The sequence below is a fragment of the Panulirus ornatus genome, chromosome 22 (assembly GCF_036320965.1).
Source record: "Panulirus ornatus isolate Po-2019 chromosome 22, ASM3632096v1, whole genome shotgun sequence".
NCBI lineage: Eukaryota > Metazoa > Arthropoda > Malacostraca > Decapoda > Palinuridae > Panulirus > Panulirus ornatus.
Genome location: NC_092245.1, coordinates 17,598,834 through 17,626,034, shown reverse-complemented (window position 1 = coordinate 17,626,034; position 27,201 = coordinate 17,598,834). Strand labels below are relative to the sequence as shown.

The following is a 27,201-nucleotide window of genomic DNA, read 5'->3' as shown; positions in this document are numbered from 1 at the left end:
CTTTGTTGTCTTTTCCTAGCGCTACCTCGCACACATGATGGGGGGAGGGGGATGTTATTCCATGTGTGGCGAGGTGGCGATGGGAAACAAATAAGGCCAGACAGTATGAATTATGTACATGTGTATATATATGTGTACATTGATATGTATAGGTATTTATATTTGCGTGTGTGGACATGTATGTATATACATGCAGGAGGGTGAGAGGTGTTCAAGGAATAGAGTGAATGGGAACGATGTGGTATACTGGGGTCGACGTGTCGTCAATGGATTGAACTAGTGCATGTGAAGCGTCTGGGGTAAACCATGGAAAGTTCTGTGGGGCCTGGATGTGGAAAGGGAGCTGTGGTTTTGGTGCATTATTACATGACAATTAGAGACTGAGTGTGAACGAATGGGGCCTTTGTTGTCTTTTCCTAGCACTACCTCGCACACATGATGGGGGGAGGGGGATGTTATTCCATGTGTGGCGAGGTGGCGATGGGAAACAAATAAGGCCAGACAGTATGAATTATGTACATGTGTATATATATGTGTACATTGATATGTATAGGTATTTATATTTGCGTGTGTGGACGTGTATGTATATACATGTGTATGTGGGTGGGTTGGGCCATTCTTTCGTCTGTTTCCTTGTGCTACCTCGCTAACGCGGGAGACAGCGACAAAGCAAAATAAATAAATAATATAAATATTAAGAGAAGGGGGCCAAGTGAGGATATTACTTCTAAGGTTCAGTCCTTTGTTCTTAACGCTACCTCACTAATGCGGGAAATGATGAATATGTATGAAAAATAATTGAGATTGCTAGTATGATTATCTTAAGATTTACATGTGGAATTTACATTTGATCAGGTCCAAGTGGTTTTGGTAGGAAACTATCAACTTCGTGTGCTTCAATGCCCATAAAATTCTCTTGGATATTTCTTTCAAGTGAGCACATATTGATTGATGTCTTTATCCTAATGATTGTTTTTTGCAATTGCAGCAAGGTACAAATACAAAATTTTACCTAGATTGCAGTCACACGCTATTTCCCCACAGTTCACCATATTCTCCCTTTCACTCTTCTATGTACATTCTGTTTTTCACTCAGTGCACAGATATAGTGGTGAAAACTAGGATATTTATAAGATTCTTTGAAGACCATTCTTTTTTACCAAATGTCTTTACAATTGTTGAACTTTGAGTTAAAGTCCTTAGCAGATATCAGATTGTATCTATCACTGTTGTAATTCCCTACATGAGTGTCCTTCCTGAAACAGGTATAAAGCTATTTTCACTGGAAAGGACAAACTCAGTGAAGATTCTAGTGAAGTTCAAGCAGATCTACAAGTACATATCTTTCCTACATGTTTTGATACATTTCTCTGTAGGAGCTACAACCACTAAGATAATTTTGTATGTAAAAACAAGGCTTTGACAGAACAAATTCATAAGAGGTCTCCTGCAACTTTGAGACTGCATATGAGAAGGTAATTTGTGGACTCCTTTGGAGCAGGAAGATCCTTGATGAGAATGTACTCTTTTTTATCCTTTAGTTATGGTACAGGCTCACTTGAAGTGACTTCTCACATGCAGTGTCAACACTTGCAGGTAGATTCCAGTAATGAGATTAAATGCTGGTGATGTATAAGACACTCAGATTATTATTTAATATTTGTAAAATTAATTAGGAATAAATCATTCTCTCAGACACATTAGGGAAAGGCATAATTGTTTGAAAGAACTTTTATTGATATTATTGGAATACTGTATATGAGTCTGCAGAAAGGAATGACATGTAACTGTGTTATTGGTGACAAAAGATGTAAAGTCCAACAGACATATTACAGTGAAATATGATTGCCATGTATTGATTTACCTTTAATTACTTTGAATCCTTAAATGTGACTTTTATAGTTAATAAACTGCAAGAGGTGAAAAAGAGGGCAAATAAGACTTGGGGTTCGAGAGTATCATTGAATTTTAGGGAGAATAAAAAGATGTTTTGGAAGGAGGTAAATAAAGTGCATAAGACAAGAGAACAAATGGGAGCATTGGTGAAGGGGACGGTAATAACAAGTAGTGGTGATGTGAGAAGGAGATGGAGTAAGTATTTTGAAGGTTTCTTGAATTTTAGAGGATAGGGTGGCAGGTATAGGGTGTGTTGGTTGAGGTGGAGTGCAAAGTGAAATGGTTAGGGAGAATGATTTGGTAAACAGAGAAGAGGTAGTGAAAGATGAAAGCTGGCAAGGCAGCAGGTTTGGATGGTATTGCAGTGGAATTTATTAAAAAACAGGGTGACTGTGTTGTTGACTGGTTGGTATGGATATTTAATGTATGTATGGCTCATGGTGAGGTGTCTGAGGAGTGGCAGAATGCATGCGTAGTGCCATTGTACAAAGATAAAGGGGATAAAGGTGAGTGCTCAAATTACAGAGGTATAAGTTTTTTGAGTATTCCTGGGAAATTATATGGAAGGGTATTGATTGAGAGGGTGAAGGCATGTACAGAGCATCAGACTGGGGAAGAGCAGTGTGGTTTCAGAAGTGGTAGAGGATGTGTGGATCAGGTGTTTGCTTTGAAGAATATATGTGAGAAATACGTAGAAAAACAAATGGATTTGAATGTAGCATTTATGGATCTGAAAAAGGCATATGATAGAGTTGATAGAGATGCTCTGTGGAAGGTATTAAGAATATATGGTGTGGGAGGCAAGATGCTAGAAGCAGTGAAAAGTTTTTATCGCGGTTGTAAGGCATGTGTATGAGTAGGAAGAGCGGAAAGTGATTGATTCTCAGTGAATGTCGGTTTGTGGCAGGGAATCGTGATGTCTCCATGGTTGTTTAATTTGTTTATGGATGGGGTTGTTAGGGAGGTGAATGCAAGAGTTTTGGAGAGAGGCAAGTATGCAGTCTGTTGGGGATGAGAGGGCTTGGGAAGTGAGTCAGTTGTTGTTCGCTGATGATACAGCGCTGGTGGCTGATTCATGTGAGAAACTGCAGAAGCTGGTGACTGAGTTTGGTAAAGTGTGTAAAAGAGGAAAGCTGAGAGTAAATGTAAATAAGAGCAAGGTTATTAGGTACAGTAGGGTTGCAGGACAAGTCAATTTGGAGGTAAGTTTGAATGGAGAAAAACTGGAGGAAGTGAAGTGTTTTAGATATCTGGGAGTGGATTTGGCAGCGGATGGAACTATGGAAGTGGAAGTGAGTCACAGGGTGAGGGAGGGGATGAAAGTTCTGGGAGCGTTGGAAAATATGTGGAAGCCGAGAACATTATCACGGAAAGCAAAAATGGGTATGTTTGAAGGAATAGTGGTTCCAACAGTGTTATATGGTTGCGAGGCGTGGGCTATAGATAAAGTTGTGCGGAGGAGGGTGGATGTGTGGGAAATGAGATGTTTGAGGACAATATGTGGTGTGAGGTGGTTTGATCGAGTAAGTAATAATAGGGTAAGAGAGATGTGTGGTAATAAAAAGAGTGTGGTTGAGAGAGCAGAAGAGGGTGTTTTGAAATGGTTTGGTCACCTTGAGAGAATGAGTGAGGAGAGATTGACAAAGAGGATATGTGTGTTAGAGGTGGAGGGAACGAGGAGAAGTGGAAGACCAAATTGGAGGTGGAAAGATGGAGTGAAAAAGATTTTGAGCGATCGGGGCCTGAACATGCAGTAGGGTGAAAGGCTTGCAAGGAATAGAGTGAATTGGAACAATGTGGTATACCGGGGTCGTCGTGCTGTCAATGGATTGAACCAGGGCATATGAAGTGTCTGGGGTAAACCATGGAAAGTTTTGTGGGGCCTGGATGCGGAAAGGGAGCTGTGGTTTTGGTGCATCATACATGACAGCTAGAGACTGAGTGTGAACGAATGTGGCCTTTGTTGTCTTTTTCTAGCGCTACCTCACACGCATGCGCTGCGAGGGGGTTGTCATTTCATGTGTGGCAGGGTGGCGACGGGAATGAATAAAGGCAGCAAGTATGAATTATGTACATGTGTACATATGTATATGTCTGTGTATGTATATGTATGTATACAGTGAAATGTATAGGTATGTATATGTGCATGTGTGGATATGTATGTATGTACATGTGTATGTGGGTGGGTTGGGCCATTCTTTCGTCTGTTTCTTTGCGCTACCTCACTAACGCGGGAGACAGCGACAAAGCATAATAATGAAAATTGCCCAATTGTAAGTTTTGAAGATCTATTCATATTTTCTATTATACTTTGTTGCTGTCTCCTGCATGAGCCAGGTAACGCAAGAAAACAGATGAAAGAATGGCCCAACCCACCTACATCCACATGTATATACATACACGTCCACATATGCATATATACATACCTGTACATCTCAACGTATACATATATATACACACACAGACATATACATGTATACACATGTACGTAATTCATACTGTCTGCCCTTATTCATTCCCGTCGCCACCTCACCACACATGAAATGACAACCCCCTACCCCTGCATGTGCACAAGGTAGCACTAGGAAAAGACAACAAAGGCCACATTCGTTCACACTCAGTCTTTAGCTGTCATGTATAATGCACCGAAACCACAGCTCCTTTTCCACATCCAGGCCCCACAAAACTTTCCATGGTTTACCCCAGACACTTCACATGCCTGGTTCAATCCACTGACAGCATGTCGACCCCGGTATACCACATCATTCCAATTCACCCTATTCCTTGCATGCCTTTCACCCTCCTGCATGTTCAGGCCCTGATCACTTAAAATCTTTTTCACTCCATCTCTCCACCTCCAATTTGGTCTCCCACTTCTCCTCGTTCCCTCCACCTCTGACACACACATCCTCTTTGTCAATCTTTCCTCACTCATTCTCTCCGTGTGACCAAACCATTTCAAAACACCCTCTTCTGCTCTCTCAACCACACTCTTTTTATTACCACACATCTCTCTTACCCTTCATTACTTACTCGATCAAATCACCTCACACCACATATTGTCCTCAAACATCTCATTTCCAGCACATCCACCCTCCTCCGCTCAACTCTTTCTATGGCCCACGCCTTACAACCATAGAACATTGTTGGAACCACTATTCCTTCAAACATAGCCATTTTTGCTTTCCAAGATAATGTTCTTGCCTTCCACACATTTTGAAGATCTACATGTCATAATTCATGCTGTAATAGGTGACTGTGAAGGTTTTCACAAAAATGACTTTCTCACTGTGTTGTAAGGCATTACAGTTTTTATAATAAGTTCAATGTTGGGGTGAGTAAAGAGCTCTTTTATTGTATCATGTATGTGGTATTAATATATTTTGAAATGGAGGTTGGCGAGTGCCGATTCATTTACGTACATAAATGAAAGAACACCTGTAGATACCTGTATTGCAAGTATTAGAATGATACCGAGTGGTGAGAATTGGATGAGTGTAAACAAAGTGAATATTTCTTTTTAGCAAGAATTGCTAATGGAAATGCTGTCACCTGTATAAAGATATGGAGGTGAGACAGAGGTGAAGAGTTACACAAGCACTGTGTTGATCACTTAGTTTTTTGAGGAAAATCTTTAGGGATTATTAGATATGAGATAATGGAAAATATGAAGCTATATAAAAGATGTGGGATCCTAATCATCCAATGATTTTAGATTGTTTTCTCAGTGCAAGCCAATAGCAACCAGGTTCACTCATATCAAACTTTTGTGCACAGTTTATCAGCAAATATTTTTAGCATTGTTTTGGGAATTTTTGACACCTGAGGATGTAGAAAGGTTTACTAACTGAAATGTGACAGGAGCAAAAATCTTGTACAATGTTATCGTTCTTTCATAAGGCTTCTGCAGCTTTGAGGCTGCACTTCATACAGTAACAGGGAAATGATGACCTTCAGTCGAGTGGGAAGATCCTTGATGAGGCTCTACTTCTTTCTGTCCTGTGACAATGATACAATCTTACCAAAGGTAGCTTGTTCCTGGCATAACCTCAAGCAGGCAAAATCCAGTAACTTCCCGTGTATGGTACTGATAGATGTATAGAAATCATAAAGTGATTCATGTACAAAACTGATTTTGAAACTAAAGAGATGAACGTGGTTGTAGTGACCCAGGACAATACATCTTGGTGTACAGGATTTGTAGTAAAATAACATAAAGGATCATTTTTCATGAATGAAGTTTAGTGAACAATGCAGTGTGTTTGTAGATAATTATTCTTGAAGTATGAATAATTGTATTCATTGTATACCATATGTTTACTTTTTATTTGTTACTCTGTAATACTTGAAATTTACAAAGGTGCTCTCTCTACAATATTTTTTTGAAATAGGCAAAATGGTAATGTAAAGGAAATAAAGAATAATTATAAGTACATGTTTCATTAACATGCACATCGTTTGTATGCTCAAACTCTCAGGTGTGTGACATTTTTACCCCCATATTAACTACAGACAAGAAAGTCCATGAAAGATGCACATAGGTTTGTTCCTTGTGTCATTACATGTGGCTTCTGTTGTCTTGGACTATAGGATATTTCCAATGTTATTTTTTATAACTACTAATTGTATTCAACAGTTCTTATGTCCATATGGATTACATTTTACTGCATTCCACATTCAGTATTTACATATATAATCAAGCTCATTATATATCTTTCAACAAAATTAGCACTTTTATTCAAATCTATTTTGTTATGGTTAGAAAAATGTCCCTCTAACAGCTTTTCTGGACTACAGTCATTCCTTATCACTCAGCTAATCGACTTTTATCAAAATTTTTTATCCTATAGGCTATCAAGGGTAATTATCTTTCACTTTGTACAATCATCTCTATATTAGTCACCTTCATAATTTTACTTTCAGCTCATTTCCCACCATTTTTTCACCATTCTGGCATCCTTAGCCCTATCCATCCATCTATCTATATCTCTGGTGCCTATTCCCTCCAGGAGCCCCATCATGGGTGTGGCCATGGCAAAAGTCTCCATATCTGATGATTTATAGTGCCACTTCTCAGCCTTAAGTGTCTCACCTTAACAGGCCACTGGCAGAGGACCTCCTTAGTGCAGAGTGTCCCAAGGCTCCTGCTTATGGTTTTTACCAATTATTTTTACCTAATGTTCCTACATAATGATGTTCCAACCTGCTACTTCTACCTAATGCTCCTGCCTATGTTCCTACCTACTACTTCTACCTAATGCTCTTGTCAGATGCTCCTACCTAATACTTCTATCTATTGCTCCAGCCATTTTTCCAAGAGGCAGGGCTAGTGCACAGTGCTTACTGCGGTAAAATTTAGAGTTACAAAGCTGGAGTTGTGTGATTTGAATATTGTCAAGTGTTATGTGTGACAAGGCTGAATTATGTTTGTGAACAGATTGCCAGCAGTCCACATGTGGGTGAGGCAGGAAGGAAAGACATCTACCTGGGTCAAAGGAGGGCAGCTTGACAATCACTAACATAGTGAACTAGACAACCATCACGATACTTAGATGGTAGTCCCAGTAATATACTTTCCTGGTCGGTGGCTTCCTACCAACTACTACTTACATATGAAGACCATCTTATCTGTCTTAGCTCCATCATTCTGCCACTTTTGATAGTTATCTACATATTCATGCTAAAGTCAAATGCCTTCATATTGATGCATAACTGATTCAGATCCCTCTTTAGGAACAGGGATCTGTCAGAATATCCTCAGAGCCATCATATCATTAAGACAGAAAGGTAATTAACCACATTTTGGCAGGATGTTGGAGCAAATACTATTACATAGATTAGATGGCATCCAGATGTTGCATTGTAATATTTATGTGTCTGTTTGAAGGATTTGTATGAATTTCATTATGTTCAAAGCCTGCTTGAGGTTACACTGCAAGTAAAGATTTTCCTTTGGCAAGGTTGTATCACTGGGAAAACAGTCTCATTACAGAACATATCACTATGAATTTTACATTTCTTTGTTACTAGGAGTAGCGCAGCCTTTGGAAGGTATTGAGTAACACCAAGACTCTTTCACAGAAACTGGTCATGAGGTGATTATGAATTAGTGTATTTGATTAAAGCACTGATAAACTGATTAACACTATGTCTGTTGGATGTGGAGGGAGACGTCTATATCATGCTTACAAATCTAAGTGAAATATAAAAGTCTCATATAAGAATTATCATACGCCTCGATGTCACATCCAACCACTGTATAGATATTTCTCAGTCTTAAGATCCAATGTTTTACTAGCTCCTCTGGTGCACTACCTTATCAACACTTTGCTTCCTTTGTCATGCGTTGTCCGTAATCCTTCTGTACAACTTTTCACATTTCAATAATCTCAGAGACCACTTGGCCAACTGAACCTAAACTTTTTCAGAAATGATCTATGGATGGTTCATTATATGGATTCCTCATTTAGTGGTGATGCAGCATCAATGATGGCTTCTACAAGATATGAAATGGTCTCTCAATAGCAAAAATATCAAAATTTCTTTTGCTGAAAGCCAGTGGTCATATTGAACTATGAAAGCTGTACAGAAATGACTGATGAGTAGTTATCTACCAGGTTTCCTCATTTTGCACCGGTCTGAGGTCCATTGTGGCTGCCAGATGAGTAATACAAGCTTACCTGAGCATGTGGCTACTTTTGGCATGTCGAAACATTCCTTGCCACCTCATCTGAAAGAGAAACTCTAATCAGTCTCAATGGCTTTTTGCAAGGCACTACAACCAGTTAAATATTTTCTCACAAAGAAGTTTTGTCAGCATAAAGAGTCTGAATAGAAATAAGGTCATGATTCCAGTGATAAGTTATCAGATTAGGACCAGAGTTGAAAAGCCAGCCAGATGAGGAAAGACTTGGAGAACTGAATCCATTTTCCCTACAAAAAGCAAAGACTAAGGAGTAGTCCTACAAAGACTTTTGAGATAAAAGAAAATAGACAAAATTAATCACGAAGATATGTTAAAGCTACAAGATCACCAGATGATAAGAAATAAAGGAACGAAACTTATGAGGAAAAGATGTAGTATAGAATCAGGAAAACGTTATTTCGCACTTAGACGACTGTAACTGAACACAGAAATAAATTTCACAATAATGTAGTAAATGTGAACACAGCTCAAACATTCAAAAAGTGACTAGATCATAATTTCTTAGAAAATGGGTGCAATCGTATACGAACAGGCGGGTAGGAACCTTTCAGCACCTAACCTTGTTACATGCTAACAGGTCTCCTATTAACTATGTTTTTCCCATGTAAACTCACATTCACAGAAAGATCTTATTGATACACAAAAGAATGAATAATTTCGGTGGAAAAGCTCATTAGCTATGTCGCCCGTGATTAGCCTCTAAAAATGATACAGCATTAAGGATGAAGATTGGAATGAGAAAGGTTGGTTAAGAGTTTTGCTGTCCTCAAACTAGTGGGTTCTTGTACTTCGTAAAACCTGTGCTGAGACATTGAAGTTTCTACCATGATTAGTTCATGAATTCCATATCATGCACCTTGAATCTATATGTTGTACCACTGTACTATTAACCTTGGAGATGTCCTTCATCTAAATCTTAATATTCTTGGATTAGTTGATCCTACATTAGACATTCCGAAACTTATATCTGAGCTAGAGAGTCTGTCTCCCTTTCTCACATTTAAGATGTCTGTGAAGCCTCCTCAAATTATCAGATTGTTATTTCTGGTACTTAAAGCAATCTTGATATCATAAAGGCTCCTTGCTCTTTTAGCTAGGGTAAGTTCAAATTCTACTCTATAGCTCAGTGGCATTATGCATCTATTATGGAATCAGTAAACATTTTATTGATACCTGTACATCACCTAATAGAATCCCGTACTATTAAATTGTGGACAAACCAAGTTTACTGGCATTTCATTTCAACCAAGAGCAAATTTTTACGACAAAGTGTGAATTAAGTCCTTCCACGACTTTAGATGATCTGGTAATACCTTTGTGGTGGCTCTTGCATTCCTGAAAGAGCTTGGTAAGTCCCTCAGGTTCTCCATATTCTGACATTTCAGCACTTGCAGTGGATGCACTCTCTTAGGCTTGGAATCTCCAGGAACTGATGTGTCTTTTTCCTCTCCTTTCACTTGTGTTTAGCGGCGACCAAATGGTAAGAATGATAAGACAGAGGAGGTCTTGTCACTCCGTTCTTTTCATCCAGTCTTTGGGTTCTTTTACGGCTGTAAAAGTTCAAATGAGACAGTAATGTTAAGATTATGAAAAACTTCATAAATGTCTTATCTAAATAACAGCAGTTTGCTACAATCAAAGACATCTTTTCTTTATATGAAACTCGATCCTAGAATCTGATATTTCAGTTGAAGACACCATAAAGGACCCTAAAGGTATTTCAGCTACCAGTGACCACAACAATGCTCTTAAGACTCATACATAATACTAATTTTTATACTACACCATCACAGTGTAGTTCCCCTTTTTGGAAAAAAGCAATTATCACCAGCTAGATTGAATATCTAGTATGTGGCTAATAAAACCCCTATGAAAATATTGTGTCTTGAGCAGAACCTTCAGCAAGACCATTAGAAATGTATATCCCGTATTGCATGAGGTTCTGAGTAGGTAGAACCATCGTCTTATATCTCATATGCTCAAATATTTTGGTCAAAGGATGAATTCTAAAGCACGACTCTCATTTTGGAAGTGTCAGCATGTTATCAGTATGCTCTGAGACCACTAATGACGCACATATAGATTTGCATCTACTACAGAGAATGACAGATCACATCTATCCAGTTTCCAGTAATACTTCAAAGATCCTATGACTTTAAACACCACACCACCGGAAGATCATGCCAAATGCTTCCTTATACTAGAGATATCATTGTTGCCTTTGAAGAGAAATGACAACATACAAAACTACTTGGAGGAAGAATTTGTTAACATGACTGAAATCAGCAACAAGATTTACCCTTCAAACACACACACACACACACACACACACACACACACACACACACTCACAAATATATATATACATATACATATATATATATATATATATATATATATATATATATATATATATATATATATATATATATATGCCACATTAGTTCTTTCATGGGACTCATGCCACTTCGGGGCTGCGCTACAATTGGAAGCAGGGAAATGATGAACTCCTTTGAAACGAGAAGTTCCTTGCCGGAGACTAAGTCTTCGGCAACTGACGATGTTACAACCTCGCCGAAGACGAGTTTCCATCTCGTGGTGTTACGTCAGGCAGACTTAGTCCGGTAACTTTTTATACGCGCAACTGTACAGCCGAAAGACTCAAGTTAAAATAGGAAATTTCCTCATCAAGTTCTCAAGAACAGAAGAAATTTGATCAGATGTTAGCATAATGAGTCACAGAGACATAGTGTAAAATTCTCCTCTAAACTTGGCATCATTCGGATATCATCAATATGAAAGATCTGATAACGCTTAAAGGCGTGATCAAAAAAATAGATGCCAAGAGCTTGCTTACAACGCACAGATCTTCTTTGGCATCTTCAGTTTTGAAGTAGAAAAAACTTCATTTGACGTATGTAAGTAAATTTTAAGCACGGAATTCGTACTCAGACGTAAGTAGGCCTTGGAAGACATTATGTGCAAATGAACACAAATTAGATTTTGATGAAGAGATACCTGATTTGCATCTGATGTTGGTAGTACACCCAGATATGAGCTTCAGGGACAAGGGGCACTCAGGGAGTGCTCCAACTTGGCAGCCAAGGGTACGTTTTTGAGAAAGAGAACAAGACAGAATCATAAATCACTGTAAAGCGCCACATCAACACCTACCACCACGAACGCAACCCTGGCCGTCGCTCGTACAGACACGCACTTTATCATTAGTAAGCGGTGAGGAAGCGAAAAGCAATCTGGACGATATAATCGTAACAATGAAGCGTACTCGACATTCAATGCCCCAGGGAGTGGCGAAGTTTGCCAAGACAGTCAACTGCTGGTCGTCGTCACTCGTCTCTTGGGTGTGGCAACATTCACTCCTCGAGTTATGTGTAAGTGCGACACGACAGATAACACTGAGCAGAACAAAACCTGATGCACTATGTCATTTCTACTCTTATGAACCTCATTAACACTTCGTCTACAATGGCTCTTATGAAAGAATGAAAGAAGGTTTCTATATTGCCATCATTGGTTAAATTACTGAACGCACTGTGGGTCTGAGTCAACTGACAATGAGATCATGTATATGTAAATATTCTTAGTCTGTATAGCTTTTGGAAATATCTTAATACACTTAAGTGCAATATTAAGAAACGAATAGAATCTCATTTTTTTCTATTTGTGAGAAACATTGAGAAATACTGGATTTAAGCAGTAGAGTGTTGAGATCTCCTCTCTGTATCTGCCCGTCCATAACAGTTAACTATCCAAAAACAAAAATCCCACAGAACCTCCAAAACCTGACGCAACTGTACGAAGATACTTTCGTGTCGTATCTCACTTCCCTCCAGATAAACAGATTGATGAATATATAAGTATATAAATAAATTGATAAATAATAGATCAAAATAAAGCCTACAAACAGAATTAAAAAAAATGCGCTCGACGCTCGTTCATCTATCGTTCATCTATCTACTTATCTCATTCACTTAAAGACCTACTAACTTAATTCCCTTGAGTACGATGGTATGACGTTTGGGTATGATGTCCTGGCTTTTGACCTGACCCCGATGGGCTAGGTCAAAGGTCATGTTGTTCATGCTGTTGTGGTGGAGGAGTAGTAACGGCGTGCTCAAGGATCGTACCGTTGTGCTCAAGGATCGTACCGTCGTGCTCAAGGATCGTACTGTTGTGCTAAAGGATCGTACCGTCGTGCTCAAGGATCGGACCGTCGTGCTCAAAGATCGTACCGTCGTGCTCAAGGATCATAGTCACGTTCAGGGACCGTACTACCGTGCCCAAGGATCGTACCGTCGTGCTTAAGGATCGTACCATTGCGCTCGACGATCGTACCGGCGTCCTTAGGGATCGTACCGTCGCGCCCGAGGGATGAGGCAAGACAGAGACAAAGGAAACTGCTCGTGACAAGAGGATTTCCATGTAGGGAGGTGAGTGGGCTGTGGTGGAGGAGTAGGAGGGAGGGACCACACCTACAGTGGTGACAGTGTGGCATGAAGACCACACCACGACCACACCACGACCTGCTCCTGGTCCACAGCCTCACAGGGAGGAAGTCTCGAGTCTTTATGATGGTGGTGGTGGTGAGGGTGTATGTGTGTGTGTAGGTGGGGAGGGAAGAAAAAGTGGTGTGTGTGTGTGTGTGTGTGTGTGTGTGTGTGTGTGTGTGTGTGTGTGTATGTGTGTCTTTGTGTGTGGATGAACAAGAGTGTAGATGTATCTAAGTAGTGTGTGTGGATAGATATGGATGCTGGAGGATGTTATTGGATGAGGCCACGCATAGATGGTTCAGGGTTTGGTTGAGGAGGTGTTTGGATGAGTGTGTTTATGGATGAGTAATGTGAGTGTAAGAGAGTGAGGGCGTTTGTAGGTGTATGAGGATGTAGACGAGTGTATAACTGGGATGAATGAAGGTTTGGATGACTGAATGAGTGTAATTGTAAGATAGTTGAAGGATGATGAGGATATTGGCGTTTGTGGGTGTAAATGGATGAGGTTGTAGATGGATGAAGGTGGACTATTGGTGGATGGCAATTGGAGACAGGTGAAGGTGTGGATTGATGAGTGTGGTGGATGAATATATATGAAGTTCACTGGATGAAGGTAAGGGTTGATGAGGTATACATGGATGAGTGAGGATGCAAAGGATGAGAGCATAGGCGGATCCAGGTGTGGAGGGAGGAAATGTGAGAAGAGAAATAAATGTATGGATGAGTGACGTGTGTGGGTGGATGAGGGGCTGAGTGGTTGAGGATTGGGTGGCTGAAGATTTACACAAATGAAGAAACCTCATTCGAAATTAAGGAAGAAATGAATAATGTAACATTTTCTGCATAATGACATGTTCGACGAATTCTACTGTATCCACTAATGAATATAATTAAGGCAATCAGTCCCTGTTATAATTAGATCATTAAATTACAAGAATATAGCATTAGCAGTATCATCATGATGCTATCATGATATCTAACACTCATCATAGATATCATCTTATACCGTACTTATACTGAAGTGTCAGACACCTATTTTACATTATTCAATTCAATATGAAAAAACAGAAGAACCAGTCCAGTCAAATATGTTGCTTTGACTTCATGACATGCAGTGATAAGGCAATTTTGAATTAGAATTACAGTCCGATCCCTGGCCTTTGGAAGGTGTGTGTGTAACCTATCGTGGAAGCCCCCAGCACCTGCGTACTGTACACAACTTATTTTCCACGTGAACTATGGCATGAACTCTGAATAACTTTGAGAGTGTGCATGTGAATTGCTGTGTATGCAGTCCACCATCTTGTTTAAGTTATGAGGGTGATTTCACTGCGGACCAATCCTCGAGCTCAGGGCTGTTAAGCAATAGCCAATGGGATGGTTCAGAGCGCTAAGTCTCCGCCTCCAGCCAGTCCATCCTGGTTAGTCCACCAATCAGAGTGCCTTCCACAGCGTAGGTGAATGGCTTTTGGGGTAAATATTTGTAGAGTTACCAGGTTTCATCCTGTATATATTTCTTTCTGATGCTACACATTCAGCAGTGGATGAAGGTCTTTGATAACAGTGTTCCATATTTTATCTAGCGTTCAATGGTTGCTCAAGTTTTAAGGTTACAAGATAATGTTACATTCACAAAATCTTTGACGACATGCAGCATCTCCTGTTACAGTAGTCAGTTGCCAATAAGCCGTAGGCATAATGTTAAGATTATTGTTATCTGCTTTTCATTTTCCTGTTCCTCCGTCACTCACCTGCACTTATTTCACAAGAATAAAGTGATTTACGATAGCTCATGAGACTGGCCATAGTCTGTCTGGCTTAGATTATCTCTCCCCTTATCTCGACACAACGATGATGATATGCCAGATGTCACCATCCCTCACACGAGAGCAAACACTGCCATGTATCTTTATTGATAACCATTTCCTTCTTTCGTATTGAAATCCGGATATTCGACCACCAAAACTCGAATAGAGAGATTGAACGTCAGATAAATCAAATCATGCCCGTCTAACGGCATTCTAACCTCAGGTATATACATAACTATCTATCGTTTTCGTCCCGTGTACTTCAACCTTTAAGACAAACTCTGTCGCACGCAGTCGTGAGATGGTTGGTGTATCTGACGGCCAACGATGGATAATACAGACGAATGGTTACATACAGGTCTCTCCAGCTAGCCAATACAGAGAGACCACCTGCTACATCACGACTCTCGCGAAGAATGCTGCTGCTCGCGCGTCGGACACATCCTTTGGGTGCTCCTTCGCTCCCCACTTGATGGCTGACTCTCCAAAGGAAGTCTCATACATCATAAATCTCTCGATTCTGGTCATAATAAAGCTAGTGAGCATATACATATACATATATATATATATATATATATATATATATATATATATATATATATATATATATATAATATTATCTTTAACAAACGCCACATTTGTTGACACTACAGTGATAAGCAACAAGAGTAAAATAGGCATAATGTAGAAATCCTAATATAACTTTTGTTAAACTGTTTCTAAACTCCTGATAACGGTGAATTGCGACCTAATTCTCCTCCCACGGAAAATTATATTTGGCTGTCATATAAGTCCCTGAAATAATTGGCCTTTGGAAGTACTACTTATGAAAACAGCTATGTGTACAGTTTTTGATATCAGATATATGTGTTTATCTATAAGTGTATTGACGGGTACTAGGCTACAGAAATTAGGGGGTTATTATGTTTTTGACAACTGATCCCAAAAGATAAAAGCCTTGAATTCAAAACAGAAAAGTATTTGTCATATGAAATGTTAAAAGAAAATCTATATTGAATATGATAAGGAGGTTGGTGGGTCAGCTTGTGGTGGTGGTGGTGGCAAAGGAATTATGCTAGTGGTGGTATGATATAAGACGATGACAGGGGAGAGTGTGGTTATGTTGGCAGGGGTAAGGATATGGTTGTGGCAGTAATGATATGGGGCTTTGTGGCGGCAGGGGAAAGAGTGATTGTGGTAGCAGGGGAAAGTGTGGTATTGTTGGCAGGGAGAACGTTTTCGTGTTGGCAGGGTTTGTTATATCAATGTTGACAGTTAGGGGTTTGGTTATGATGGTATGGAGTTCGTGGCAGAAGTGTGGTACTGGTAGCTGGGAAGGTGTAGTGACAGTGGTGCAGGAGGCTGGTAGTGGCAGAGAATGGAGTCTGAAATGTGTCAGGAAATGGTGTCATAAAGTGGTGGTAATGGAGGATGCTGGCTGAGATGGCAGGTAAGGATGTGATATCGGTGACAGAAGAGAATATGGTTATAGTACCAAGGAGGAGCATGGTAGTACTGTGGTTGTGGTAGCAGGAGGGGGTGTGGTTGTGGTGGCAGGAGAGGGTGTGGTTGTGATGGTAGATGGTGTGATTGCAGTGGCAGAAGAGAGTGTGGTTGTGGTGGCAGGAGAGTGTGTGACAATGGTGTCAGGAGAGGGTTTGGCAGTGGTGGCAAGAGAGGATCTGATGATGGTGGTAGGAGAGAATGTGGCAATGGTGGCAGGGGAGGATGTGGTTATGGTGGCAGGAGGAGGTGTGGTAGTGGGGGCAGGTGAGGGTGTGACAGTGGTGGCAGGAGAGGATCTGGTAATGGTGGAAGGGATGTGGCAACGAGGACAGGGGAGGTTGTGGTTGTGTTTACAGGAGGGAGTGTGGTTGTGGTGGCAGGAGAGGGAGTGGTAGTGTTGGGGAACGAGGATGTAGATGAAGAAGCTGGAAGGGTTGAAGTGTTCGAAGTAGAGGCTGGTGTAGTGGTGGCAGGGGCGAGGGTGGTAGTGATGGCAGGGAAGACTTTGGTGGTGTTACAGGTAAGGTTTACGAACGGCGACAGGGGAAGCTGGGTTTGTGGCGGCTGGGAACGATATAAAGTTTATAGTGGTGGCAGGGGGTAGCAGAGGTAGGTCACAGCAGGAGAGGCTGTAGGCAGGGAGTGGGGGAGAGAGGAGGCTGGGGCAGGTCAGAGCAGGTCACGGCAGGTCACGGGAGGGGTAGGCATCATGATGGATCGCCTGGGGTCGTGACAGCGGCGGTGGGCACCTCGGCAGACCCGCCGCTCACACCCCGAGTTCCTCCCTCGCCCGCGTCACTGATACCCGAGACCTGGGGACACTGGGGACACGAGCTGGGGGCATGAGGACTTGGGTGAGGGGGCATGGGAGGATCTGGGGATAAGGCCCGGGGTATAGGAGGACCAGGGACATAGTCTGGGGGCATGGAAGGACCTGGGACACGGTCTGGGGGTATGGGTGGACCTGGGACACGGTCTGGGGGTATGGGTGGACCTGGGACACGGTCTGGGGGCATGGAAGGACCTGAGACACGGTCTGGGGGCATGGAAGGACCTGAGACACGGTCTGGGGGTATGGGAGGACCTGGGACACGGTCTGGGGGCATGGAAGGACCTGGGACACGGTCTGGGGGCATGGGAGGACCTGGGACACGGTCTGGAGGTATGGGTGGACCTGGGACACGGTCTGGGGGCATGGAAGGACCTGAGACACGGTCTGGGGGCATGGAAGGACCTGAGACACGGTCTGGGGGTATGGGAGGACCTGGGACACAGTCTGGGAGCATGGGGGGATCTGGGACACAGTCTAGGGGCACGGAAGGATCTAGAGATTTAGGCTGTGGGACATCAAAAGATCTGGGGGACATGGGAGGAGGACATGGAAGGACACGACGGACGTGGTTGGACACGGTGTGGGACGCGAGAGGAGAGTATAGCAAACACGAGCAACACTAACGGACACAGGGAGACATAGAGGGGACATGGGAGGACAAGGTAAATACGGGAAACACTGGGGGAATGGTGGGAGGGGACACACACTGACAAGGGGTCGGGGACATTGGGTGAGACATGAATGCAAGAAGAGAAACATGACGAAATTGAGGGCATAGTTGACATGGAAGACATGAATGGACATGGGAAACACGGGATGACATGGGTGGGTTGGGGGGACATGATACATAAGGAAGACATGGCTGACACACCTTGGACATGGTATCATACGACAAAGACGACGAAATAGGGACACGACAAACAAGAAGGATATGGTGAACACGGAAGGAGAAAAAGAGCCTTGGGGAGAAATGTGGACATGGAGGGACACGTAAGACCTTGGAGGACATGGTGGTGGAGATGAGGGCCAGTGGTGGACACGGAGGGACATAGTGGACACGGAGGTGAGAGAGGCGTCTGCACCATGAAGGATGAGGTCGACATTGAGAACAGCTGATCCAAGATAAGGTGGACCAGAGGCGAGATGCACCGCTGCTCCTGCTGTCCCTCCTGCTGCTGTGCTGCTGCTGCTGCTGCTGCTTCTGCTGCTGTCCCTGCAGCTGGAACTGCTCCTGCTGCTGCTGCTACTGTTGCTGTTGCTGCTGCTGCTGCTACTGTTGCTGTTGCTGCTGCTGCTGCTGCTATTGTGACCACTGCTGCTGTTGTCGTCGCTGCTGCTGTTTGCCTTGTCGAGATCCTCCCGGCGGCTGCGCAAGAGCCAGTCAGGTCACGTGATGGATCACTCTCAGGTCACGACCGCTGTCCTCGCCTGTGTCACACCTGTCCCGAACGGGTATTGGAGGTCCTGTACGTGTGCTAGGGGTCAAGTACGTGTGTTAGAGGTCAAGTACGTGTGTTAGTGATTCTGTGCATGTGTCAGGAGTCCTATGCTTGTGTTAGAAGTCCCATGAGTGTGTTAGAGACTGTGTACGTGTGTTATAGGTCCTGTACGTGCGTAGGAGGTATTGTAAGTGTGTTAGAGATCATGTACATGTGTTAAGAGGTCAGAAACAGGTGTTAGGGGCCTTCTACGTGTGCTACAGGACCTGCGCGTGTGGTAGAGCCTCAGCACGGGTGTTATTTCTAGCACGAACGTCAGAGAATCTTGGCGTGTGCTAGAGATCCTATACGGGTGTTAGGTCCAGCACGGGTGCTAAATGTTCTGAACGGGTGTTAGATCTAGCACGGGTGTTAGGTTTAGCATTGGTGTTAGAGAGATCTAGTAGTGTGTTAGATCTAGCACAAGTGTGCCAAAGGTACTATATAGGTGTTAGATATCCCATAGGGATGTTTGGGATCCTTTATATACATATGAGAGAAGTCCCTGTATGGGCGTTAGAACGTCTGTACGGTCATCAGAAACCATACGAGACGCGTGGGTCTTTGGAAGGCGTTCGAGATGATCTATACTGGTGGTCTGCACTTTACCTAATTCTATACAAAAGTTCTTGGACATCGTACATTATTGTACCTGTACACTCAGTATGACGTGTGTGTGTGTGTGTGTGTGTGTGTGTGTGTGTGTGTGTGTGTGTCCTCGACCACACCATCAGTTAAGAGGAACACCGTTGCTTTACCACAGCTACTGTGTGGGTTGGAAATACCATGCTGGCTCCTCTCTCAACAGCAGTTAAATCATCAGCGACAACCAGACAACAACTATAACTACAACTACAACTAAAACGTGGAAAATGTGAAATACAGCAGCCTCTAGTATACAACAAAAACAAATGGAATTCAGTAGAGCTTCGAGTACATTAACAAGGTCAAATGTTACGTGGGTAGGTATGGCTAAAGCAGCAACGAAGAACAGAAAGGACACGGAAGTAATAAATGAATATTAAATCACAACCTAGAACTAAAACTAAAACATTAGTCATGGAAAAAAGATAATGAAAGAGGGCAGAATATACAACAGCTACAACCACAGATCAACAAAAGTAACAACTCTTTTGGTTGTTCTTATTTCATCATCTGTGTATCTTCCGTAACTGGAGTTCCTTCCCATCGCTAACAGTGGGGTCCTGCTGCCCTGAGCAAGGATCACCTTCTACGTATAAATGTAAACATTGTCTGAAATATCGACTATTCTAAAGCAACTAAGTAAAACTCGTGGATGAGGATCACTGCTGTACAGCAATAAGTCTGGCGGTTGAGGTAGGATAAGTGGGCTAAGCTGAAAGTATTTTCTCTCTTGTCCGAGTCTCAGGGATGACAAGTGCATCTCCTCTCGAGATGCTCCTCTCTTTGACACACAATCGCAGATGAAGCTGTGGGTATTGTGGCATACGTTCATTTTTTCCTCCACGACTGCTTCCTCATTCACTGTATGATGCTCTTGTTGTGAGGACAGGCATGTGATACTCTATCCTACAACTCAGCCTCTATTTCCATTAAGTCTTGTGAAACACTTGATATTTGTGGGGTCAGATATTCTTCTACACAAACCAAGTGTGTAGACCTGTCTTCTTTTTCCCACTGGCACAGTAGACCATCTCTGATCCTTAGCTTTACTTTGGACGACTGCAGCATTCCCCCTCCTCATGACTTAGTTTTCACTATCCCTCTGTTCTTGCCAACACTCTCCAGTGGCAAGGTCCTGAGAGTAGTTCCCTCCCTCCCTCCCTCTGTAGATCCAACTAAGACATTCAGATTAGGCAGCATCACTCCTCTTGTCCTGTAGGAGTGTGTATCTAAGCCTGAGCCTGTGTTCGCTCATCTGATTTGCCTTCTCCACAGGATCTGCACTTTTCCTTCCTTTTGGAAATACATATCGGGTTTGCTCCTGCCGAAGAAAGATCACGCCGACCCATCTATCAACTGATAACTTTAAGTTTTACTGTTACAAATGCCTTTCGGTCTCCTCCCTCTAATCTCTTTTTCGATCTCCTTGAGACATTTCATCTGACTTTCGATTCGTTTCAGACAGAATATCTACTTATCATATATTGCTTATGTTTGAACGTCCTCTCTTTGGGACTTTGTGGTACGTTACATTGTGGCCATCGATATTTCGAAAGCATATGATAGCTTCTGACACAGGTGTCTCATTTCCATACTTCGATCCGTCAACTTTCTTCCATTTGCCGTAAAATCACATCCATTTCGCAATAGGTCGATCTCTCTCCTTCACTTCGCATCAGCGGTAGTGTCCCTCAAGGATATATTCTGTCCCCTACTCCCTTCCTTCATTTTATCAGTGACTTTGCTTCCACCTCAGTTATTCATTTCATCTTTCGCCTGATTCTGGTCTCGTCCCCAGATCACACTTGGACAACATCTTTGGGGTGGACGTGCTCTAGTTAGATTCACTACTTCCCATGCAAAGTTTTTCTTCTTTTTTCTCCTAAAATTCCTCTCTAAACATACCTCCTTTGAATGATTTAGTTAATGGATCCCTCGACTTTATCATCAACAAACTAGGCATTAACATAACCTTTGATACTTCTTGGACTCACCATATTGCTGTAATAGGTAAGTCAGCTTTCGAGAAAACTCGAGATTCTCTTTAAGTTTGTCTTTTTCTTCAGAGTAGCTACTGAAGCTAAACACCTGGCTGATTCGTCTCTGTACAGTGTGTACTGCTCACACATCCACCTCTCCTCTCGACAGAGTTCTGTCAAAAGCAATTCGCCTTATCAACTCTCCATCTTTCTCTCCACTCAACTGGAACCTCCGTACCTTTGGCTGGAATGTTGCTCTTCCCTCTCTCTCTCTCTCTCTCTCTCTCTCTCTCTCTCTCTCTCTCTCTCTCTCTGGCAGATGACGCTTTGGCTTCTACGTAGACCCGTGGGTTGACAGCCTGCATACCCCTTCATCTAGCTGGATCACGCGCCTTCCGACAGAGGACACTAACTCATAGATAACTATGAGCGTTGTCTACTTAAGAATGAGCAGATCTGACGTCTTCTTCCCCTCCTCCTCCACAGCGAGACTGTAGAACTCTACCATCTCACGTTCCTCACGATTCCTACAATCCATCTTCTTTTGCGAGGCAAGCCTGCCATAACTTTAAGACGAGTGACATTTCCCCATTCCAACAAGTCTGTCCTTTGAGAGGGCACCTGTTTTCAAAATGGGCAAACCTATAAGTATGCTCTCTTTTCCCCTTTAGTTCTTCCTCCCTGTTCTTCTTGTTCTTCAGCTACACACCCTTGCCTCCCCATCTTATCTATACCTCACCACCCATCCTCACCCGCTACCTCCCACCCCGATCTCCTGGAAGGACGGGGCTGCGTTGAGAGCCTTAGTGGCCGCGTCTGAGGAGAGCCCTCCACGTCACTCGGGTCCGCTCCCCAAACACTCCACGCTTCCTAATAGTGACGGATACAGAGTCGAGGAGACGCCGGCCACTTTGAAGCTCACCTCGTCTTGCCTAGGCTATTAGTCAGCTGTTCAGCAAATAGCGGGTCTTCCGATGATGAATGGAGGGGGCACTGTGCATAGGTGACTGCACACGAGGGGGTGAGGAGGAGGAGGAGTCATTTTTGAGAGAGAGAGAGAGAGAGAGAGAGAGAGAGAGAGAGAGAGAGAGAGAGAGAGAGAGAGAGAGAGAGAGAGAGAATCTGTTGAGGCAAAGATCTCTCGCTACGAGGGAGGGATTGCATCGAAGGTAACGTCTCTATCTCTCCCTCACTGTCTCTAGGCAAGAGAGGATGACTGTGTCTCTCCTCTACTGAGCTACGGCCCCACAGACCTTCCTGGCTGACTGTGCCATATTGATCATGCACCATCGGCAACCCTACCACCCTACCCCTTCCCTAACCACGTCGTGGTTCATATACAAACAAGAGTCTCACCACGTACCCTTCCTACGAACAGGAACCTCGCCACGTACAAGGGGTACTTGCACTGACTCTGCCACGTAGTTCACGTACCAACAGTGACCTTCATGGGTACTTTATGTAGCAAACGGTACACTACCAAGCTGCCCAAAAAATAACTATGAACCAACCACGTACGCAGTTAACGGACCAACAGTAATCTTGTTAGGTGTGTGTGTGTGTGTGTGTGTGTGTGTGTGTGTGTGTGTGTGTGTGTGTGTGTTGTAGGGAGAAACTTTTACACTCGTGTTGTCCCATCTCCTAAAATTGTACATATGCACAGTGTTTTTACTTCTACATGTGTACACACACACACACACACACACACACACACACACACACACACACACACACACACACGCGTACACACAGCACAAAGAACTCATAGAGAAGGTCCACAGAAGGGCAAAAAAGATGGCACCAGCATTAAGAATACTTAGCCACAGGGAAAGGCTGGAGAAGAGTGAGGGGTAATCTAATCACAGCCTTTAAGTTTCAAAAGAGATGGACAGTGGAGAGTATTTTGAGATGTGTAAGAATAGAGGAACCAGAGGATACAACATGAAGTTAGAAATATGTAGATGATGATGTAGAGAAATACCTTTATAGTACAAGAGTTGTGGATGATTGGAACACACTGACTGAAATGAGGAGAAGGTTAATGCAGACAGTATACATGAATTCAAAAGGTTGAATGATAGTAGAGAGTGGTCGAGAGATGGGGTCCTTACGAGTGTAAAACCACCCTCTCCGTACAGTAGAAATAGGTAACTATAAACAATTAGGCAATTGCGTAGCAACACACACACACACACACACACACACACACACACACACACACACGCACACACACACACGTACCCATCTATCAACCAGCCCCGAAGGTAGAATGAACACCTGAGGTTGGCTTTGGGTCCACTATCATGCCCAGGATTCGAACACAAGTTGGTACGATCCCAGGCTGGCCCGTGCTGACTCATGGTCAGTCATACTCGTCTCTACACTACAGTGTGTGTGTGTGTGTGTGTGTGTGTGTGTGTGTGTGTTCGACTCAGTAGAAAATGATTGAGCTGTCTTTTACCGACACTACCTTCCTGGGCATCGGGAGTGTTGGTGACGGTTTCGTCATGTGCCAGCACCTCAGTGGCTGTCAAGTGTCACTCCTTTAGCCCAAGTAGCTGTCTTATCTTTTTACCTGCCTCACTTGTAAGTGGGCAGTTAGATTTCAGTCACAAAACATACAACCTCTCCATCTCATACATAACACTTGACCACGTAACCCACACGACTCATAATTCGTAACTCATACCTCTATATTTTGTCTTCTAACAAATTACTCTTAAATAAGCAAGTACTTTCTTTCCCTTCCACTTTCCCTTCCTTTACCCCTCTCCTCCTCCTCCACCTCATCACTCTCAGCTCTCTCCCAACCCTCTTCCTTTCCACTCCCCAACATCATCCATCCTCCTAGAGCCTCCAATCGCCCATCATTCTCGACGTGTAATTCGACCAACTCAAAGACAATTTATTTTTGTAGCTTTGACTCTGGAGAGGAGGAGGGAGGGGTAAGCTAAAGATAGGGGGTTGGTGGTGGGGCTAAGGTCCCAGGGGATCTCCCTCACCCTTCCACCCATCCTGCCCTCCCCTGCTAGTCGAAGCATCATTAATTTCCTGAAGAACAAATGATCTGAAAACTATCGAGAATGAGGAGTCCACAAGTCTTCCCCAGTGACCGACCACTACTCCCTCCATTGACTACCTTCTCTCTCTCTCTCTCTCTCTCTCTCTCTCTCTCTCTCTCTCTCACAGACAACACCTCCCTTCCCTCCTGATCACGCCCCTCCCGCACAGGCCACACGTTCCCTTCCCTGATAACAGCTCCTTCCTCCTACAATGGCCACACCCTATTTCACACTGGCCTATCTTTGCCACACAGACCACACCCCTTTCTACAGGCCTTTCCCCTCACACATAGACCACACCCTCTTCCCCACTGACTACACCCTTCCCACACAGACATCCTTTTTCCTAACTGACCACTTCCCTCTCCCGTAGAACCACGCCTCTTCTTTTCTAGCCATTCCTTCCCGCATAGACCACACTCTCTTGCCTAATGAACAGTCAACTCTCCCGAAAAGCCAACATCTCATTTAGTTCCTTTGGGGTACAATGTAGACAGTCAGGAGGCACTGAAGACAGTGAATGGACAATGAAGGAAATTAGGGTACACAGAAGAAAGATGAAGTAAGGGGACACTGAAGGAAGTCACTGAATACTGAAGGAAATCAAAGGACTTTTAGAAGTAAGTAGATACTTAAGGAAGTCCGAGGACACTGCAAAAAGTAAGGGGACACTGAAGAAAATGTAGACAGTAAAGTACATAAAGAAAGACTAAAGACAATAAAGTATATAAAGACTGAAAGGCAGTAAAGTATATAAAGACTAAAGATAAAAAGGTATATAAAGAATGACTAAAGACAATGAAGTATATAAAGAGACCAAAGATAATAAGGTATATAAGGAAAGACTAAAGAAGGTAAAGTATATAAAGAGAGACTGAGAGACACGCAAAGGGACACTGAGGAGGGAGTGGGTAACATTGGATGACCTGGGACTCCAGTTACGAGTCCCCGAGTGTTCCAGGTGGCTGGCTGAATGGAAAGCTATGAATATATCTTTCTTGTCTGGTGACTAGAGAGAGAGACGGGTTTTGGGAGTTGAAGGATTTGGGTGGGAGTTTGTTGGAGGGTTCTTGTGAGCGTGGTGAGAAGGTGCAGGCTAAGAGAAGAGAAGGAAAGAAGAGAAAAAAAAAAGGAGTGGAAAGAGATTCTATGGCTCAACCCGGGTGCTTCACTGTTAAGATTCATTTGAAGTTTCCATGTTGCGTAAGATTTACACAACTTGTCGAGAATGGTGTTCTTATGGTTTACGCCCCACACAAGTTATGAAGTTCCTGCTATATGCAGACCATAGATCTATTTTCTAAGAAGCGCCTGGATAGGAACTCTCAACCTCGAGGTGAGGTTAGGTAAGATTGGGTTGGATTAGGTTAGATTGGGTTAGGGTAAGTTAGGTTAGGTTTAAGTTAAGTTAGGTTAGGTTCACTAGATTAAGAGTTATACTATCGCCTACTGATTAATCTCTGTTGTGCAGAAACTATAAAATTACTGCTGGACTTTATGGCTATTGACTGATGACTGATCATGTTAGAAATCACGGCGTGCATATCAATCAAATATACATGCTGCAAAAACATATATATTTGGGTTTGTTTCAAGATACTGCGTGTACCCCAGTTACCGAAAAATCACGTTGCTAGAACGTAAGGGAGGAAAATCCCCTGATGTGTTTTTTTCCTCCATCTATCGAGTTTGCATCTCTCAACAACATTTCTACCCTTAGGACTCAGTCCTACAGAGAATAAAGGAACAGCGATCTATTTCGTTCATTATATCGTATTCTATTTTCATTCACCCGAGATGGCCATGATTAGCGCATGTTTCAGCTCGTGGCACGTCACTAACTATCTACCTATCTATTTATCTATCTATAGGTGTCACCGGACTCCCCCCGCTCTAGGGTACACCGGTAGTGAAAAATCACCTATAGAGATGCTATATCACAGGGAGTAGTCTCGTCAAAGAACATTTTACTCATAGGGAAACCACATACCCCTACCACAGCAAGTAGTTAATCAAAAGCACTCAGCCATGCCCACATACCAGTTGAGAACACTTTTACAACACTCCGTAATGCATCTTCATTCCATACTCAACTAACGGAAATGATGTAGACCATAATGACAAAGATTATATAACTACCAATAATGACAATGATACTACTAATAATAATCATAACAGTAATAATAATAAAAATAATAACAATAGCAACAATAATAATTGTATTTTACAAGGAACTTAATACGTCACATACCTGGGTTTTTTTTTTTTGTAGTATTACGGCAGTCTTGGTTGATCCTACGAGTATCGAACAGATATTTCGGAGCTTCGAACTATTTCGAATCTTGTCCATAGAACTCGACGGACTTGGCCTGCCCTCCTTCCCATCTTGTGGACAGCGGCTGCCGAAAAGATACCCATGTATACAAAATGTTTATAAACTAATCACACAAAAGCTGAACTACCTAGCCAGTTATTTACTGACTGAACTAGTTTGAAACCATATACAAAACGTTCGCCTTTTTTTTTGTTTTCGAGACCTGCTTGAGGCAGTTAAGCTTAACACAGAGACACAGCGTTTTCTCTACTAATTTCTAGCGATCACACTCAACTGTACATACCTTGTCGGTTTAAGCAGTTGCCTCCATACAGTTAGCTTGATCCACAGTAAACCTCATCAGAGTTTTACCCGTTCTGACCACGAGACTATGGTCACACAAGGGTGCTCCCAGTGTACACTGTCTTCGCAAAGGCCACCAGAGTATAAACAAACGGTGGCGC

The 27,201-nt window shown here is 42.8% G+C and overlaps 1 long non-coding RNA gene across 1 annotated transcript; it reads right to left on the bottom strand.

The window, feature by feature from the left end:
* Window positions 1-1,716: 1,716 nt before the first annotated feature.
* Window positions 1,717-27,201, bottom strand: LOC139756584 (uncharacterized). Its single transcript, XR_011714394.1, has 4 exons — window positions 27,042-27,201; window positions 26,675-26,822; window positions 9,916-10,152; window positions 1,717-8,626 (listed from the first exon to the last, which is right to left on the bottom strand). It is a non-coding gene; the product is annotated as an uncharacterized lncRNA (long non-coding RNA).